This window comes from Accipiter gentilis, chromosome 30, assembly GCF_929443795.1.
Source record: "Accipiter gentilis chromosome 30, bAccGen1.1, whole genome shotgun sequence".
NCBI classification, from domain to species: Eukaryota; Metazoa; Chordata; class Aves; order Accipitriformes; family Accipitridae; genus Astur; species Astur gentilis.
This window is the reverse complement of record NC_064909.1, coordinates 8,578,970-8,596,499: the sequence shown is the minus strand read 5'-3', so window position 1 is coordinate 8,596,499 and position 17,530 is coordinate 8,578,970. Positions and strand designations below refer to the sequence as shown.

Below are 17,530 nucleotides of genomic sequence, written 5' to 3'. Positions count from 1 at the left end.
TACCTAGATTTCAATCTTCCCTTCTCCATCTGCACCATCCAGCTCTTTCAAAATAACAAGCCAACGTTTCTCCAGCTTCACAAATCTGGCACACTTCATTTTCCTTGTCATTTAAGAGATACACACAAACTATTTGGTATTAATAGTAAGAACACTATGCACTTTGTAAAGCTTTATTCAAAGCATCCTGTGATCTTCCACTGAAAGCATTAATTTGGCACCTTCACAGTACTTCTGAGGCACATATTATAATTCATCTCACGCAGGTGGAAACTCAGAGGCACACTCAGTCTGAAGTGATTTGCTGTTGGGCTAACCACCAGAATAACTCGTGTCCCACCTCCCCAAATTAATTCTGTACTTCAGCATTTCTGGCCAGTGCTTGCTCCAGCGCTTCCTGACCCACACCTAACTTCAGAAGAAGTTGTCCCTTCCCTCCTCTATTACCACACCTATGTAAGTCTCTGATAGAACTTCTCAGACATCTTTTTTTCCCCAAGGATCTCCTGAGATTAAGTAATTAAATCATTAAGGAAGAAGTTCATCACCTGCTAAGGAAACTACTTATACAAACAACATGCTCACCAACAGCAACCTGTATGGCTGTGTTTCTACATCCCAGATACCAGTCACACTGGCTGAACATGGAAAGCTGACGTTAACCCCTTCCAAATGAAAAGAATACTCTGAGGGTCTGGTCTTTAAAAATAATTTCCCCGGATAAGCGAGAGTCTGCTAGTAAAATATCACGTAAGTCTCAATTTGTTTTAAATGGGAGAAAAAGAACATAGAAGGTCAGTCTCTCTATCTCCTTCAAATATTCATCAGATGCACTTCTATGTAATTGTATAATAGTATTTCTTTGATAAGAAGTAAATATAAACATATACAAAAGGGGACAAGCAACCAGAAAAGGATTAACACTTCAATATTATGGCAACATCTGAAAACATAAGGAAATAATTTCAAATTTAATCAGTAGTTAAAACTAAAATCATGTATGAAAAGGCGGCAGGCTAAGCAAATGTGAACTTGTCTTGCATGACAGACAGCACAGGAGCTCCTAACTGTATGTGACTCACTAGTGCTTAAACAGCATTACTTGTTTTGATTCTTGCACCAGGATCCATCAACATGACATCTGCACACACAGCCCTCTTTCTTGTTTTAATAAAAGTACTTTATTAATGTGAGAGAACACCTTGTCATTAACCACTGTCAGCTACAGTTTTGGTGAACAGTGGCCATTGCTACTTTTACTCAAACCTCATGCAAAAACAGGTCTTGCCAGAAACCAATGACAGAACTTCAGGTTATCCTACAGATGACCCTTAAGTACCTGCTGAAATCTAAATTAAACAATAGTTTTCACCTCCTTTTGTGTCTCAGGTAGTCAGAGTCACAAATCATCTCAAGACTCCACTTTTCACAAAGGTATTCAGAGCATGCCATCTCATCCCTTTCGTCCCTCCGCGCCATGTCTGAAAACTGGAGAAACAAGAACACTCTCTCATCTGGCTCCAACACTCAAACCAGAACTGAGGAACAACAGCTGGTCTCTCTGACTAAGTGACACATAGAGCATGCATTTATCAATTGCTGGAGACATAATGCAGACAGTTTGATGGCTCTCCAACAACCTCTCTTGGTAGAAATGGGAAACTTTCTAGACAGCATGGTCCGTCCAGAATATTATCAAAGGAAAAAGTTACACAGCAAGCTGCACAGGTACCTCCCAAACACATTTTTCATGTTTTTCAATCAGTAAAAGCTTGTTGGATATCCTTCTAGCCTTGTGTCAAATAGTTCAACTGAGTTTTGTTAGTGGGATTGATGGTATAACTAGTTCAACTTCAGAGAACACTTCTAGTGAAGACTTCATCATCACCCCCTCTTAAGGCTACAAAAGGGCGTAGTATTTTAAGCTGCAAGCCAACAGAAGAATGGAGAGAGGAAAAGGACAGGAGAATTTGTTGGAACTTCCAAGTTGTCTATTCAAGAAATCCAGTGGAAGTTTAAGTGGGACATAGTCAAGTCTGCTCATTTGCCTGTCTGTTTTTAATAGCACAGACTAGGATAAGGGCTAGAGTGTACACTTTTCCTTTGCATAAGAAAAAGCATGCAATCATTAGTATAACATTCAAGTTTTCAAACCACCAAAGAATCAAAGCGTCACCACTAGTATTTATTAGAGGTAAAATTCATCTGAGCCTACGACAGACAGACCAAATGTAGAGTATTCCCTGACCATCAGAAGATGGCTTTGGTGAGAGGGTACTGCTACTCCAGTCCCCACAGGCTTCCTACGCTAAGCAAATTACAAGTCACTTCAGAAATGGGCAGAGTGAGATGCATAAAATGAGGCTGTGTACAACATCCCTACAGAAGTAAAGGTCTTGACCTTTTTAATCTCCAGGAGGTGTGTTCAAATACTATACTCACAGGCAACTATTAGAATAAATCATGAAAGCAATATACTGTTAAGGCTCAGCATCTGAAAGCGAAAGGCTAATGAAGTACTAAAGCAACAAGCTTTTTTTCCTCCTGATAAAATGGAGGAGGAAAACCAGACCCAACCCTGTTGGCACACTTTGTAGACAAATTCCTTTTGACAATTTATGAACTTTTTTGTTCCTCCTGTTTAACAAAATTACTTCAACAGTATAGAAGTTAGCAACATAGCTATCTCAGAAGAGGTAATTTTTTCTATTCCTTATTGGTAAGCAGTGCACACACAAAAAAAACACCCACAGGAAATTGAGAGCTATTCATTTAGTTTTAGCCAAGTCTTTGCAAGACTGTACCTTTTGACTATTAGTTGATGGTAAATGTGCAACTGTCTGGTACTTCATCTCATATAAGAACTAGACCAAAAAAGTATCAACATTAAATTTTACCTTCAAAAAAGAACACAAGTGGTATGAGTACAATTCTCTAGAAAAATGCTAGTTAGCAAAACCAAAACAACTACTCCCCCACATACATGCAATATTTAAAAGAAAGAATTCAAAGCTGCAATTATGTTCACACAAACCCAAACTGCAAAGTACAAGAAGTTCAATTCAGGGATTCAAAATCCTTTAAGTGTCATCTCTAATGACACCATGTACCCAACTTCCTCACATATTTTTTCTTTGGTATTTTGGGGGCCTGATGAGATGCTGTCCATTGCCATTACCAGGGATCTGAAAGAAAATACGAAATCACTTCTTGTCATCTGCACAGAACATGAAACCTGGAGCAACAGTAAGCAAAACTCAAATCAGGTTACTTTCTGGTAAAGTATATGTTTTGCTAGGTATAGTTTATCTGAACAACAGCTGGTTTTAATAGAGCAATAACACAAAAGTTACAAACTCCTAGGACTAAAAAAAGAACCACAACAGTTACCCTTGGGGAATTGCATTGGAAAGGCAACAATCCTGTAAAAAAGACTGGGGGTCACTGCAGACACAATCTAGATGCTAAACTTCCTGCACAAATCTGCAGCTAAGCAAGGAAACATAGCCTCTGGATGGATAAGAACATTATTTTGAATAAGGCAAGGCAGGGAGGGAGAGTATTATCTGAAGAACAATAACAGCAAGGGCAACATGCATTTCTGGTCTATTCACTTCAGAAAAGAAAATACCACAAGAACAGCTAATGATTCAGAAAATACATCTTATATTGAGAGTTTAAAAAGTCTGCATATTTGGCTTATCAAAGAGGATAATGGTTATCAGTGACTTACAAAATGGCTAAATGTCTCTACCAAAATTTAGTCAGAAGTTAAGAACACATTAGCCAAAACTAGGCCCCAAAAAGATGCTGCTGGGCAGAGGAAAAAAGGTTTGAAGAGTTCAGAATTAATCTCCTCTGCCTGACTGTACATAATTACAGTTGACTGATGACATGTAGTATGCTCAGAAGCTCATCAACAGCAAGCTTTCAAAATGCAGTATCCAGAAGAACCACTTTCTATCTTATCCAGCTGACTAAAACCCTGTACAATTTCTCTGGCATTTACGTCCCCATTTTGCAGCAATGCTATCCATTCAGAAATACAGACCTCTGCATTTAGGTAACTCCAACCAGTATGGCTCTTGGAGCATATCTCTTCAGAAGCACCCGCTGCTCCCTGAATATTAAAATCAAAGTTCATTTGTCTTCAAAGTGCTCCACAGCCTTAGTTCAGGGTATTCAAGGCTTTTCCCAGAGCTCCAGGACAGACTGTGATCCACCATTCTGCTGCTTAGCTACTGTTAATTGGTACTGGAGACTCAAATTTCTGTGTGTCTAAATGAGGAACATGAAGAGATTTCCAAGTAGAATCACTCATGGCAGATCTGAGCACCAAAGCTTATGATACCCAGATCCTTCTCTCAACACTTCTTAACTCATAGCAACTTATATTAAACAAACACACCTGGAAAACGCATTATATTACATCCCTCCGTGGATAAAGAAAAACAAAAGTTTGCCATACTACTACCACTACAATCATGAACAAAACATCTAAGAATCTCTATAGCACAAAATAGAATTGCTTAAAATTCTTCCAGAGCCAAATTATTGTAATTTACAACTGGGACGTCTCCTCCTGTCATTTATAGTCAGGAGTGGGTATCTCTGTAGAGTAACAACAGAAGTTATGGACTCACTGTAGAAATGACTGGGAGTTCATGATCTGTACTAGTTAAGACAGGAAGAACAGATACCAGAAGCTCATTGTGGGGACAGAAGTCTATGAATGTATTTCACAGAATATGTTTTCTAAAACTAAAGCCCATTCCTCAGAGTTTATGAAGTCCACAAGTCATGAGTAGCCCCTGTAATTTCAAGGCACACTGGCTGAGCATCAAGAGGGCAACCAGAGAGTAGACAAGAGTCACAGTTGGCTTTGCTTCTTGGGCTGCAGGCTGGCACTCACCCAGCAAGAACACTGATGGCTGCCTGCCCCACACAACCCCACCACCCAAGTGGGTGGACTAGGGAAAGCCCTCAGCTTCTTAACACATCAGCTCTTTCAACAGGAGCAGGAAGTTACCACCTGCAGCTGGGGTCTCAATCATGAACCAAGACAGCACATTTTTTGTGGGAGACTAACAGCAAACAAGCTTCTGCTGTTCTCAGACCTCTGTCTGGGTACCTTAACTAATATTTTCCTTTAATTTAACATCTAGGGGCTTTTAAGTTTAATCTCATATGTTAATTCTGCAACTTTTCACTCACTGGGCTCCGCCCAACATTATTTCTAGGTTTAAAAACAAACAAACAAAAAAAACAACAAAAAAACCCCAGCAAGTTACTGGCATGTTTTAGGTTGGCAACCAAGCCAAAGCCTGGAAACTACACAGCCTCAATGCAGAATGGGTTTCAGAGAAAAAAGCAAGACATTTCTCTGTCTTGTTGCACCAGCAGCAAACCTTTAGCCTCACTGCTAGGATTTCACCTATAGCCTCAACTAAAATTTCCCTTTTAACTCTATTTGGTACCCTGCCTTTAATTCATTTAGGAAAGGTTTGATATGAAGAGTGGAAAGTGAAGAAGGGAGTTGTGGAGAGGAAGGAAAAGGGGAGGAGAGGGGGCCGAGATTCAAATGGTTGGTAGTGATGGTTAGCACTTTGGTACCAAGAGTCAATCTGATCTGTTTCATAAGTTAACAGGAAAAAAACCCCAAACAGTCCCCACAACCTGTTGTGCTCTTGGAGCCAGGTTTTCTTAACAAAAGCCAAGAAGCCTCTCCATACCAATGGTAACATACATGGCAGGACCTTGACATCTGAAGCACAATAATTAATCATTTCAACAGTAAGTTACAAAGGAGTATCATCCCCTTTTTACTGACAAGGGAGCTGACTCAAAGACGACCAAGGGAGTTGCCCAAAACCACAACACCAGTCATTAGCAGAGCTGCAGTTAGAAGTTCCTGACTGCCAGCGATATTTTCAAGCACTGAAATCGGTGGCCACCCCGCAGCCACAGAACTGGTAGCCTGCGCACTTGCCATGTAGAGGGTCACCTGCTCCCCACATGATGCCTCCAAGCTCCAGTCACGCCACCAACATCAGAGAAGAAAGAAAGAAAGAAGGGTGCGTCCAGCCAGGGTGGTGGGCTCAGTGATGAGCAGCAGCAGTGATGCCCATGTCACCCTGCAGACCTGCTCTGGCAGGTGCCTACCCCAAAGGGCCAGCTGCAACCCCAGGGTCTGCCCTAAAGGCTCCCCCTGTGCCTGCGTGCCCGTTGGAGCCCAGGGAACTTGGGTCAGAAGAATAACCCTATGGAGAAGTCAGAGCTAGTAGTTTCACCAGGTTTAGTACCTTGCATTGGCTCACTGAGTGGGGTGGGGTGAAAGACAGGCAACATGCATCCCGGAGACTGCAACGCTAAACTACACCCAACCTTGTTTGCACTTTACGTACTCCAAGGGGAACTTCAGATCAGTTCGACTCTCAAGCAAAAGCTAAAATGGCTCTTTCCATCTTAGCCCTATAGCTTTAATGTGCATTTTACAGTACTGATTTCAGTTTCTCTCAAAAACTACTTACTTCTTACAGAACCAGCTCACAACAAGGATATTTCACAGCGAAAGGTGGCCTTTTTTGTAAGGGTAGTTTGAAAGTATTAAATAGGTTAATTTTCCATCTCAATTTTTATAGAAGCAGCACAATTCTTATAACAAGCAGCTTGGGAAACCCAGTGTGACAGAGATGGGGAGGGGGAAGTGTGGTTGCCACTTTTACATTAAAAGCAGAACCACAGAAATTTGCTTTTCGTAACTTGATTAGTCTTAATTTATAGATAAACTTACATCTAGGCCTCTGTTATATAGCTGAATGTATTCCCCTGCTTTCTATATTCTGCCTGGTACCTGCCTATACCGAGTTCTCCAGACATTCCTTCCAACTCACTTGATCCTTTGAAGCTGACAGTTATCTACACATTCAGGCACTGAAGTAATTTATTCTTTTAGAAGTGTTAAGCATTTACAACTTGCAACATCAGATCGTGCAAATATTCAAATTTTCTGGAAGAAAAAGAAAAGGAAAAACCATTTACCTTGATGTCTACATTTACGTAGATATTTTCTCCACCCACCCACTCCCAACTTTGTTATCTAGAGGCTTTTCCTTATGCATGAGATATTTCCCATTTTTCTCCCTGTGCTTTCCAGGTACTTTCCACATATTGTGACAAACCAGCTAAATAACACAAGAAAAGGAACTCAAATTACCTGTTACTGTTTAACTGAAATTAGCTTTCTTATTTTGAAAGTTTGCCTAAGATGGCTTCTATGGAGACAAAAATATGCACAGGCAATGTCAAAGGAAGTTATTAAAACTAGCAGTGATGCAAGAGTTTTGCACTGATGTGCTGCACTAACACAGGAAGAAACCACAAGGTACCAGTTTAGACAGAAATCATTCCTGGACTTTGCCTCTATTTGATCTCATCCAAATCAAGTGCTAGTCCCTGTAAAAAATAACAACAAAAACACATCAAAAATGCAAAAACCCACAAATACTTCAGTGAGTTGCTGTAGTTCTGCATGTGTTAAACCAGGGTTTTCACTGCCAAGACTCATTAAAAAAGAACAACCAGAAAATGTTTGCAAAACAGATTGCTGTTATAAAGTGCGTTAACAGCTATTAATAATAGAATATACATCAACCTACTCCTTTTCAGATAATCAATATTAATTAGCAACCTAACTTGCAACTGTTAAGGCAAGCGACCTTGGAGCTGTAATTTGTCAGGTCTAAGCTAACGGTGGGTGAAAATAGGCCTGATAACAGTTACTTCCTTGTCATTTCCTTCCAAAAATGACACAATGCCGTTTCAGCAATCGAAGTAATTTTTATCTCATAAACATACCTCTGAAAGTAGATTAGGCCTTATAGAACGATTTCATATTTATGATTGAGCTATTGGGCAGACATCATGTGAAACCTGACTTGGAGTTCACAAGGGCCCCAGGTTCCTTGGAAGGAAGTAAGATAAAGGCATAGGGAAATATGAGGAAAGAAGAATAAAATATTGGGGGAGAGGTCTGGCAACATCACTGCAAGCTTGAAGACTTATAATTTCATCATTAGGTTTCAGGCATATTAAAAAAAGCTATTAATTTTTTTTATTTGACCCCATCACATAATCAATAGGATGGATGCCAAAAGCCAGCCATTACAAGGAAGTCACCATGGCTAGGATTAACACAAGATTAGTCCCTGCACAGACTGGACCATCTCTCATTGCTTTAAATGGGACTAAAAGATAGCAACCTCTTTAATTGCAACAGCAGCAAGAAACATGTGAGTGCTTCATAAGTACTCCCCCAGAAGAAGAAAACAGCAGGGAATGAACTGGGTCAGGAAATATCCATGAAAACTGTAAGCAACCAAGGGAAAACAAGGACAGGAGGCACAGACAGGACTGGAGGGCATGTTTGGGGCAGGATCTAGATGCCTGTCTGGAAGGAGGGAAACCCAAATATAAATGGGGAGAGGGAATGCAGAAACAGAACAGAAGGTTAAAAAAATAAAATAAATAAAATAACACTGATGCCACAGTAGTAAAGGATAGTTGGACGAATGAGGGTCACCTGACAACTGTGGCCTTGAGAAGGAACATGACCAGGACAGCCACTTCTTGCAATACAGGAGGACCTGGAGTGGGAGAGTGGCATTTCTCCAGCTCAGGCTGCTGGGGAAGGGATAAAACGAAGCCCTCTCAGAGAAAGGGGAACAAGATACACACATTCATAGCTCAGGATTAATTTCAAACCTGAGAAAGTATCACACAAAATGAGGCCAGAATATTTTCTTCTAGAGGTGAAAGACAAGAGCCAGTGGAAAGTGCTACTTCCTCCTCCCCAGAATCTCATTTGAAAGCCAGTCCTGCAATTGCTAGGGATCTGGCTCACAATTTGTACATGCTGGGGGCTGGTAATAAAGCTGCGGCAAGAGAAGGTGTCATGGCCTCAAGCTGCAGACCTTGCTAGAACCAGAGCCTCCCGGTGGTTGTTTTATGAGTAAAGGGGAGAACGAGCTTGCCCTGGAAGAGACAGTACAACAGCAGCCAGCTGCTGTGCCACAAGAGCTGCCCACGTTATAGCACACAGATTTACCAATATCCACTTTGCAGAACAGTACTTAAAATTAAACAATATATGGATACTATATATGTATAACGCATGAGGAGTAACATCTTAGGAAAACACTAGCAGCTGAGTGAGTATGACTAAAGCGCTGTCCCATGTGCACGCCAAACAAGTCCCCAGCATTCCACTGGACAAATACACTTCATCAACTGAACCTGCTAGAACAAACCAGCCTGAACACAAGCATTTCTACCTATCCCATCCTGGCCATGCTGCTTTTCGATGAGAGCGTACACATACCGTTGGTGATGCCACAGTGGGCACCACACAGCCTCCAGCCACAGCAATGCCAGAGGCAGGCGTGCGATGACAGCTGAACCGCCTGTGTGCACAGGGGTGCTGGCGCGGGTCTGGCTGAACATGCTCTAAGAAGTCCTGAAAGCAAATTTAATTGCCCATTCTTGGAGCATAGGTAGACCAGTTCAAACACGTGCAAGTGAAGAAGCTCGTTTACATAACAAACAAGGCATGCATGCAAGGTGGTTTGTGTAATAGCACTGCAGACTGCAAGACCTCTCACCTGAAGAACTGTATTTTTACCAACTGTACACATACAAGACCACCTTCAGGTAGAGAGTAAGCCATTAAATAAAATATTCATAACACAATTCAACAGTGGCGTGAAAGAGGGTAGTTTGAATGGACAAAGTGCCTAACACTTGCAAAAAAACCTAAGCAGCAAGCAAGTCCGATTCTTGCATACTCCACACAGTGCCAAGAGCCGTTCAAAGTTTTCAGTTCTTGCTTGGGCAGCCATCCTCCAAAGGTTAACTCTACTTGGCAAACAAAACTTAAATGGGGAAAAAAACCAAAAACAAAACCAAAAAACCACCACCAAACCCTTGAGAGTGTCTACAAGGGCTAGATCTCTGAATCCAAGGAAGAAGTAATTTAGTCCTGGTCCTCATACAATGACATCATGCATCTATCTGTTTCCACTGCGTTTTCCAACCAACATCCAAAAAGAACAACAGGGATTTTTGAGGCCTGTAAATGGCACAGAGCTCAAGAAGACAGAGGAAACAAAATGAAACCCGTAAGTGATAGAGCTAGATAGTCACAGGGTAGATTGTAGGTTGAAAGACAGTGACAATCCCCATGTAATACTGCTACGGTGTTTGGCCGTTTGTTATTTGAATATGGTTATTCTAACACCTAAGAATTTTAAAGACATCTACTCCTCTCTGCCAGTGGAAGCCTCTGAACCAGAAACCGAAAAGAAAACAGTATCTAAACACTGACTTTTAAGAACACTTTTTAAAAAAAATAAATTAAAATTCAGCAAGCCTACAGCTTCCTTCAGCACATTAGTGACAGCAAATATTTCAAACTCAAAACTAGAGGTTTTCTATTCATATACGCTCTGTCCTAATAAAAATAGTCTGAATTCAAAAATACTGCAACAGGAAAAACAAGTTTTAAAGCGTAGAAGTTAAAACAGCTCAGAGATCTTTCTACCTTTCAAATGGGGGGGGGGGAGGGACAGGGGAGGGCACAATATCTCAAAACTGACCAAAAACTCTAGCTCATTTGTTACTTTATAAAAAGCTCTAAATTAGTAGGATAAGTATGACCTATCTTGCTAACCCCCACGCCTGGAAAGGCATACATTTTTGTCTTCTGGACTTTGTACATCAGTTCAACAGGAGAAAGGACTGGGACAAAAGCTGTACAGAACAGAGATGGTCTCTGCTTGGAAGGTCAGAGGCAGATGTAACTTAAAAATAAGTATCTCAATTATTTTCAGGGTTCTGTCAGGGAAAGAAACAGTTGTCTTCAACCCAAACAACAAACCGGTGAGACTGTTTTGTGTAGGAACATGTTTATCTTACCCTCTCTCTTACCTTATCAGACGCATCTCCTCGTCCTATTCAGAATCCAGCAAGTCATAAAATTCCATCTGTAACAAAAGGAAAAGTCCATTAATACCTCCTGATAATCTCACAACAAAAGGCTAATAAGCAGTTCAAGAAAAAAAAAAGTTAAACTTCTGCTGCCATTCCAGTATAATCTATACCCCAGGCAAGTTGCCCTCCCATCTGTGGCAATCTGGGAAACCTGGATACAAAGGTATTAAAGATGTTGTAACATGTTCAGTAAGAAACACGCTCTTCCTCCTTCAGCAAGGATAACAGAGGTGGCCGAAGCATACAGGTTGCCCTGCCGAGTCATAAATAAGTCTGCAGCATCCTCTCGTTAAATTAAATGAGCATCAAATTACATAATGTGAATGGTTGTAAAATGAGACCAGTGGTAATGGCTAGGAGTAATCACAGTGGTGTTATACATTGTGGAGACAATTTTCCATCAATGTATCAAACCTGGGTATGCAGCACCTTTTATCTCCAGGCCAAGAAACTGTCAGCACGCAGCCTTTGTTAAATACAGTAAAGCATGCAAGAAACGGATGGAACAAAGCTCTCATGCAGAAGTTTAAATGATGCCTATCCTGTACAAGTACGTTTAATTTCCTAACACCTTTACAAACCAACCTTTCATTGCAAAAAAGATGTTTTTATAATACAGGTAAACATGACGCAGTCTGGCATACCTTAGATCGGAGGAAAGAGTACCACATGCCTAAACAGCAAAACTGCAACCTTGGAATTGTCAATAAAATTTACAGTCATGATAGACTCAGGCTTGAACAAACACTTTTCCGTGGCACAATTAAGAAAAGGATACATGACCTGCAATCCAGCCAGTCTGTAAGTTACTAGGGCAGAAGAGAGACCTCCCATCTGGCAACTTTGAAAGGCATAACAGCCTGCCTGGAGTGAGAAATGTGGATCAAGAATCTAAAAAACCAAACAAACCAACCCCTCCACACACCCTTTTGGACTTTTCAGCGTCCTGCCCACAAGCCCTAGAAGCCTGTTAGTCCAGTGCCAGGCTGGAAAAGGCCAGAAAAGTGTAAGAGTGAAATGGCACGCTGTATGAGAGAAAACTATTTTTTAAAAAACCACCAAACAATCCTTAATTCTTCAATCCAGTTATCCAGCGGAAGATATGGCAGGAATAGAAGTGTTTGAAGCAAAGAGTTTTCATGTTTGCTTACTCTTCCTGTAGTAATGCTACTAAGAGTATCTCTGTGCCTAAAGTACAAAACTAGATGCAAAGAAAACATTGTGTTTTAGTGGTCTGACATCCCTGATTTGCACCCTCACTTCATTTTCCTTGGACACCGGGCAGCTGCGATGCCATCAGACCCCAGTGGGCACCACAGGTGCTCAGCACCATGGAAGGATGACATCCTTCACCACACTGCACTGCCATTTCCCTGCCAGCAGAATAGGGACAGCAGCACGTGTTCCCCAGCCAGGAGGGCTGCCTGGGAGCCAGGGTCCAAACTGCCTGCTCTGAGATGCTTCTCTTTTTCTGCTTTAAGTGTACATTAGTGTACACTTTAAGTGCTAAAAATAAACGTTTCATCCAGTGAATACCATTTTCTTATCTTCTACTGATGATAATTTATTTTTTGGCATTACCAGAATAATATGACAACATACTTCTACCACTATGGAGGCTTTTTGGATTCTTTTCGTTGTTTTTTTTTTTTTTTTTTCTATGAAGAAGAGATCTTTTATCCACGTGACAAATATTTGAACAAGAGAAAGCCACTGACCAAGAGCCCACCTGAGTATCCCTACCCTACCATTCCCCTGCCAACCCAGTAAAATTCCTCAGAGTACAACCTCTTCCTGGCTATTTTCACAGAAACTGCAGCAATCATACAAGAACAATGGGGAAGTTTGTTTTACTCAGAGTAAATGTTTTGCAGCTTCCAATGTAAATATTTTAATTAATGGGGTTTTGGTTTTTGTGTGGGGTATTTTTTTTAACTCTCTACTGCCTTACTTGTGTTCACATTCACACAATGCTATCAGGACAGAAGCAGCACTCAACTTCTATAACAGAGAGGAAGAGAGAAATACAACATAGAAAAATGACACGCTGACTTCAGAAAAAGCACCATCATAAACAAATCAAAATTCACTGGGCATTTGCTGGGGGACATTTGGGATGAAAAGAATTAAAGAAAAATGAGCCTGCTCATTTCCTGCGTCCGGCTGAGGACTTGTGTTAGTTTCCATCAAGATAGTGGGCCTATTTTAATAGCCAACTTGTAGAAAACCACAACCTAATCTGTTTTCAAAACAACATTACCAAAACAACGACCAGGCTACAGGGAGAAAGAGATTACTATCTTTTTGCCTCAGCCATCAATACAGTGGTTCCTAACCACCCCATCACTCCACATCCACTTCACAGAAATGCTCAAACCTCCTCTCAGTGATCCATAAACCAAATGTTCTGGTCTGTGTCAGCAGCATGGGACTCAGATTCACTCTCTCTGGGCAGGACTGTTTTGGTACTACAGAAGGTGGCTGGACAGAGATGCCAAGCCATCCTGCACATGCTCCTCTGGTGGTTTCTGCATCCAGCAGCAGCACTCCCAGGAGCAGGCAGTGCTTCCACTCTGAACAGCGCACCTCCCCGCAGAAACCATCTCCCTCCTCTGCATCCAGATACAGGGATAGTTTGGATGCGATATCAGCAGATGGCTGGCATTCAAGATTATTTTTTTTTAATTTTCTTTTTCAAATGAAGTGGGACACAAATGGCGCTGTTCCTGCTTTCCCAAAGCCTGACTGAAATGTGAACACAGACCTGTTTGAACTGGGAAGCTCAACCCCGTAGTATGTTTCGGAAGAGCTGCAGAAACTACTGCACAGACCAGTTTAGCCTGAACCAGTCCCACACGTGGCAGCGTTTCCCTTGCCCTGCTTTTATCTGAATGGGAGGTTTTGTTCCTCTTGTACCAACCTCACCACACTTGATGCCCGTTACCAACACCTTTCCAGAAGTTCAACAAGCAGCTCCACAGAAATTGTGTGCCACTGTCAGCAATACGCACGCTACCCTGGGTGAAATCCTCACCGTATCTTTCAAAAAATACTGCATTTGTAGTCTTCCACCACCTCATGCAAGATGTTGTTTGCGTGCTCATAAGACTTCCCAGATTCTGCGATTCTCACAACCACCTCCCACACCAGTAGCTCCATCACCTCCAGGCCACCGTGGTGGTGGCACTTGGCCCATCACATCCCACTGGGCAGTGGCCAGCTGTGGAATGGATTGAAAGAGGCCCACTGCCCTCATTCCTGCAGGGGCTACTAACTGAAGGAAGAGCGATACTTTCTGATTGCAGTTCATTGATAACAAACCTCTCACAGTCCTAAATTAGTAAAGGCTAACTATCAACAACTTCCTATTAGGATGGGGGGCAGTGGGGAGAAAGAATTCTTGGCTGGTAATTGCAAGAGCAGCAGAAGACAACAACGAGACAATTGCTGTTTCTGCACAGGCAGCCTGAGGCTGGTGCTCACACAGAAGGAAGCAGACACGAGCAAACACATCACCCCTTCATGGTGTGCACCCACCTCAGTACCTGTCTCCTGTGAAGGGTAAATGGATACCAAAGGGTGATTTGGAAACATGTGTTTGCAAGACCTTTCCTGTCCCTGCCAATGCCACAAAGTGAAGCTAAATCTCCTGATCCTGCATTTGAGTGTTATCAACCACTGCTATGATTGTGCACACATGTACAATATCAGTTTTAGCTTCCACACTAGCAAAGACTTTTTTTTTAAAAAAAAAAAACAAAAACACCAAACACATTTGTTTCCCCATATTCCCCATCAGACTTCCTGGCTATCAACGCAACATTAAAACACAGAGTAAGAATCAAAGTAGTAAGTATCTCTGCTCAAAACAGAGCTCTTGCAAAATAAACTCATACCACTTTTCATGAAAGACCCAAGTGAGGAGGCAGACTTTGCGTTAAGCCCTCAATGTGCATGGACTCTGGAAAAGGAGATCTCTTGGCAAGTGAGCGACCCAAGGCTTATGCCAGTCCTTCCATCTTCCTCTGACCTCTTCTACAGAGCCGCTGCACTCAGCTTTTTCATGTGCCAATTTAATCAGCAACGTGAAACTCGCACAATCTTACTGGGGTCTCTGTGATCTTCTCATCAGGGCAATGAGTAGAAACACTCCCCCAAGGAGTGGCACATTCATAAGTCTCCCATGCCCACAAGATGGAAAAGAGAGTGAGGAGAGAACAGATGAATGTTAATCTCTCCTCATTGCCTCCAGCAGCAGTCTGTACTCTCCCACGCAGAGAAAAGGGAGGCTGTACAATTTGTGGAGGCCAAACTGGAAAAATGTAGAGAGAGAGAACTGATGGCAAATTCTCTTCTCTATCAATTCTCTTACCGTAAGGAAAGTGAAAGTCAGTCATTGAGTTGCTGATAGAAGATGAGACCACAGGCTCTTTAAGGGGCTGCTTTTATGCAAACTGCAGAGCTGGGCTACGCAGGATTCTATCAGTTCAACATTAGCTACCTAAAAAATTCTGCTCACACACTGCTTGCACTGTATGACTTCTTATGGGGATTACTTTTATTAACAGATTACATTTTTTGTCTGATCATAGGAACACACAAAAAGGACCCAAGTCCACTCTGTTATGAATGTTAATTCACAAATGTAGGACTCCTCTCTAGCCTATGTGACTCCAAACACCTACTTCCTAACAATGAGTAGGTCCCCAATATCACATGAAATACCAAGCTTGGAGCAGTTGCCATCACACACACTTCTTTAACTGATTTGTGTCTCAAAGGTGTCTGTCAGCGCACAGTACTGTACATGCGCCAAACGAGAGCATGGGGGAGAAGCTCTAAGCAGGAAACAGAAGCTCGTCTTAGATTAGCACAGCTCACTCAAGTGTAGTGCTATGCTCAGATTTGGTTTTGATTTGCAAACCTTGCTGTTATTGGCTAAGAGGATGTTTGAAGTTTTGTTAAAAAAAAGCCAGAAAGCTAAAACAAACACACAAATGAAGTTGCCCTGGCAGCAGTTGGTACCTTTAAAACATACGTAAGATGCACCTTTCTCAGCCCCTGTTTTACAGCATCCTGTTTCTTACTTTCCCATCTCCCCTTACAGCTGAAGGCAGCCACTCTGATTGCCACCTCCCAGGTTTCCAGCACATCATCTTCAAAAAGACGCAGGAGAGAAAGCAAAAAGTGTTTTCCTGCTGCAGGCACCTGAGGCAACACTAATCACCTCTGATCTTGAGAGTCCCTTTCCACCACCCCCAAATCCCTACTACAAGAAGAGTACTTTGTTGCCTGTTGAGATGTCTTACAAGTAAGCAGCGAAGTCCAACACCAACTTGGCTCCAAAGAAATTTTAAATGGCACCCTGGTGGGCAGGCTTCCAGCTCTCACCATTAATTCCAAAATTAACAGACCTGGAGTCATCATATTGCCTGAAGATGGCAGATCCTACTCTCAAATGCATGTACCAGCAATTGCAAGGCATGGTTTCGATTACGCTAATACCTGCCCAGTAGGAACAACTCCAAAAGAGTTCACTTGCTTGCCCTAACTCATGATAAATCACAGTAGCAGAGACATACTGCAACCACTAACTTGATCAAGGGCAAGGTGAAAGTTTTTCTCTGGGTAATCTAGAGAAGCAATCTGAGCCTTAAAGGGAAAACTTAAATGAATATTGAGAAAGGGGAAAAAACCCACTATTTAATGTTAGTATTTATTAATGTTTGGGCTTCAACTGTGGATAAACAGACAAGAATCTCTCTGCCTGAGCACATATTTAAGACTGTTTACACATAAATCCAAAAGGATGTCCTCATTTTATAAATAATGTGATCTGATGACTACATCAGAAAAAAGTGCAACTTGAGGCTACATACAGAGGCAAAACACTTGGCTACTGATGTCTAAACAGGGGGGGCAAAGACTAAACATCAGAGTCACTAAAACTCAGCAAATGGTTTATAGTTGAAGCTAAGCACATAACATAGTGCACATTCAACACACCAAACTGTGACTCTTCTTAAACTTCTAAAGCTGTGCTTACCAGCAAGACATTTTCAGTATTCAATATAAGATTCTCCTAAATGTAAACACTCCATCTGTTACTTATACCTGATCACATAAGCCATCCGGCAATGCCTTACTCCTCCAATGTGGTAGGCGCAACACATCAGAAAGAGCACTTGTGGAGCCACAGGACCAGGTTAACACACAGACAGCATCGGAAGAAGTTGAAACTTCTCTCTCCCAGGAACAAGGAGAAAAGGTTCCCAAAAGATGTACCAGCTGAGCTCAAACCCTGCATTTTTGTTTTGCTTTGTCACATGCTCCCATATGTGCACATATATGGTTGTAGTTACAAATGTATGTAATTTGCTTAAGATCAATCACTTTGCACGCTAGGACAGCGGGGGAAACAGAAACCTTGCACACAAGAAATTCATTATCCTATAAAGAAATACTATTTCCAGCTAAAATTTGC

At 41.7% G+C, this 17,530-nt stretch overlaps 1 protein-coding gene across 8 annotated transcripts in view; it reads right to left on the bottom strand.

Annotated features, from left to right (window-relative positions):
- Positions 1-17,530, bottom strand: part of TRERF1 (transcriptional regulating factor 1) — a 102,094-nt gene that overhangs the window by 61,165 nt on the left and 23,399 nt on the right. For 7 of the 8 annotated variants that reach the window (XM_049833979.1, XM_049833981.1, XM_049833978.1 and 4 more), the window contains one exon: positions 10,984-11,039. The gene's annotated coding sequence lies outside the window, so the exon portion shown is untranslated. Of the gene's footprint in view, positions 1-6,893; positions 6,930-10,983; positions 11,040-17,530 lie in introns of those variants that run through there. The other variant, XM_049833983.1, reaches the window with a different exon arrangement.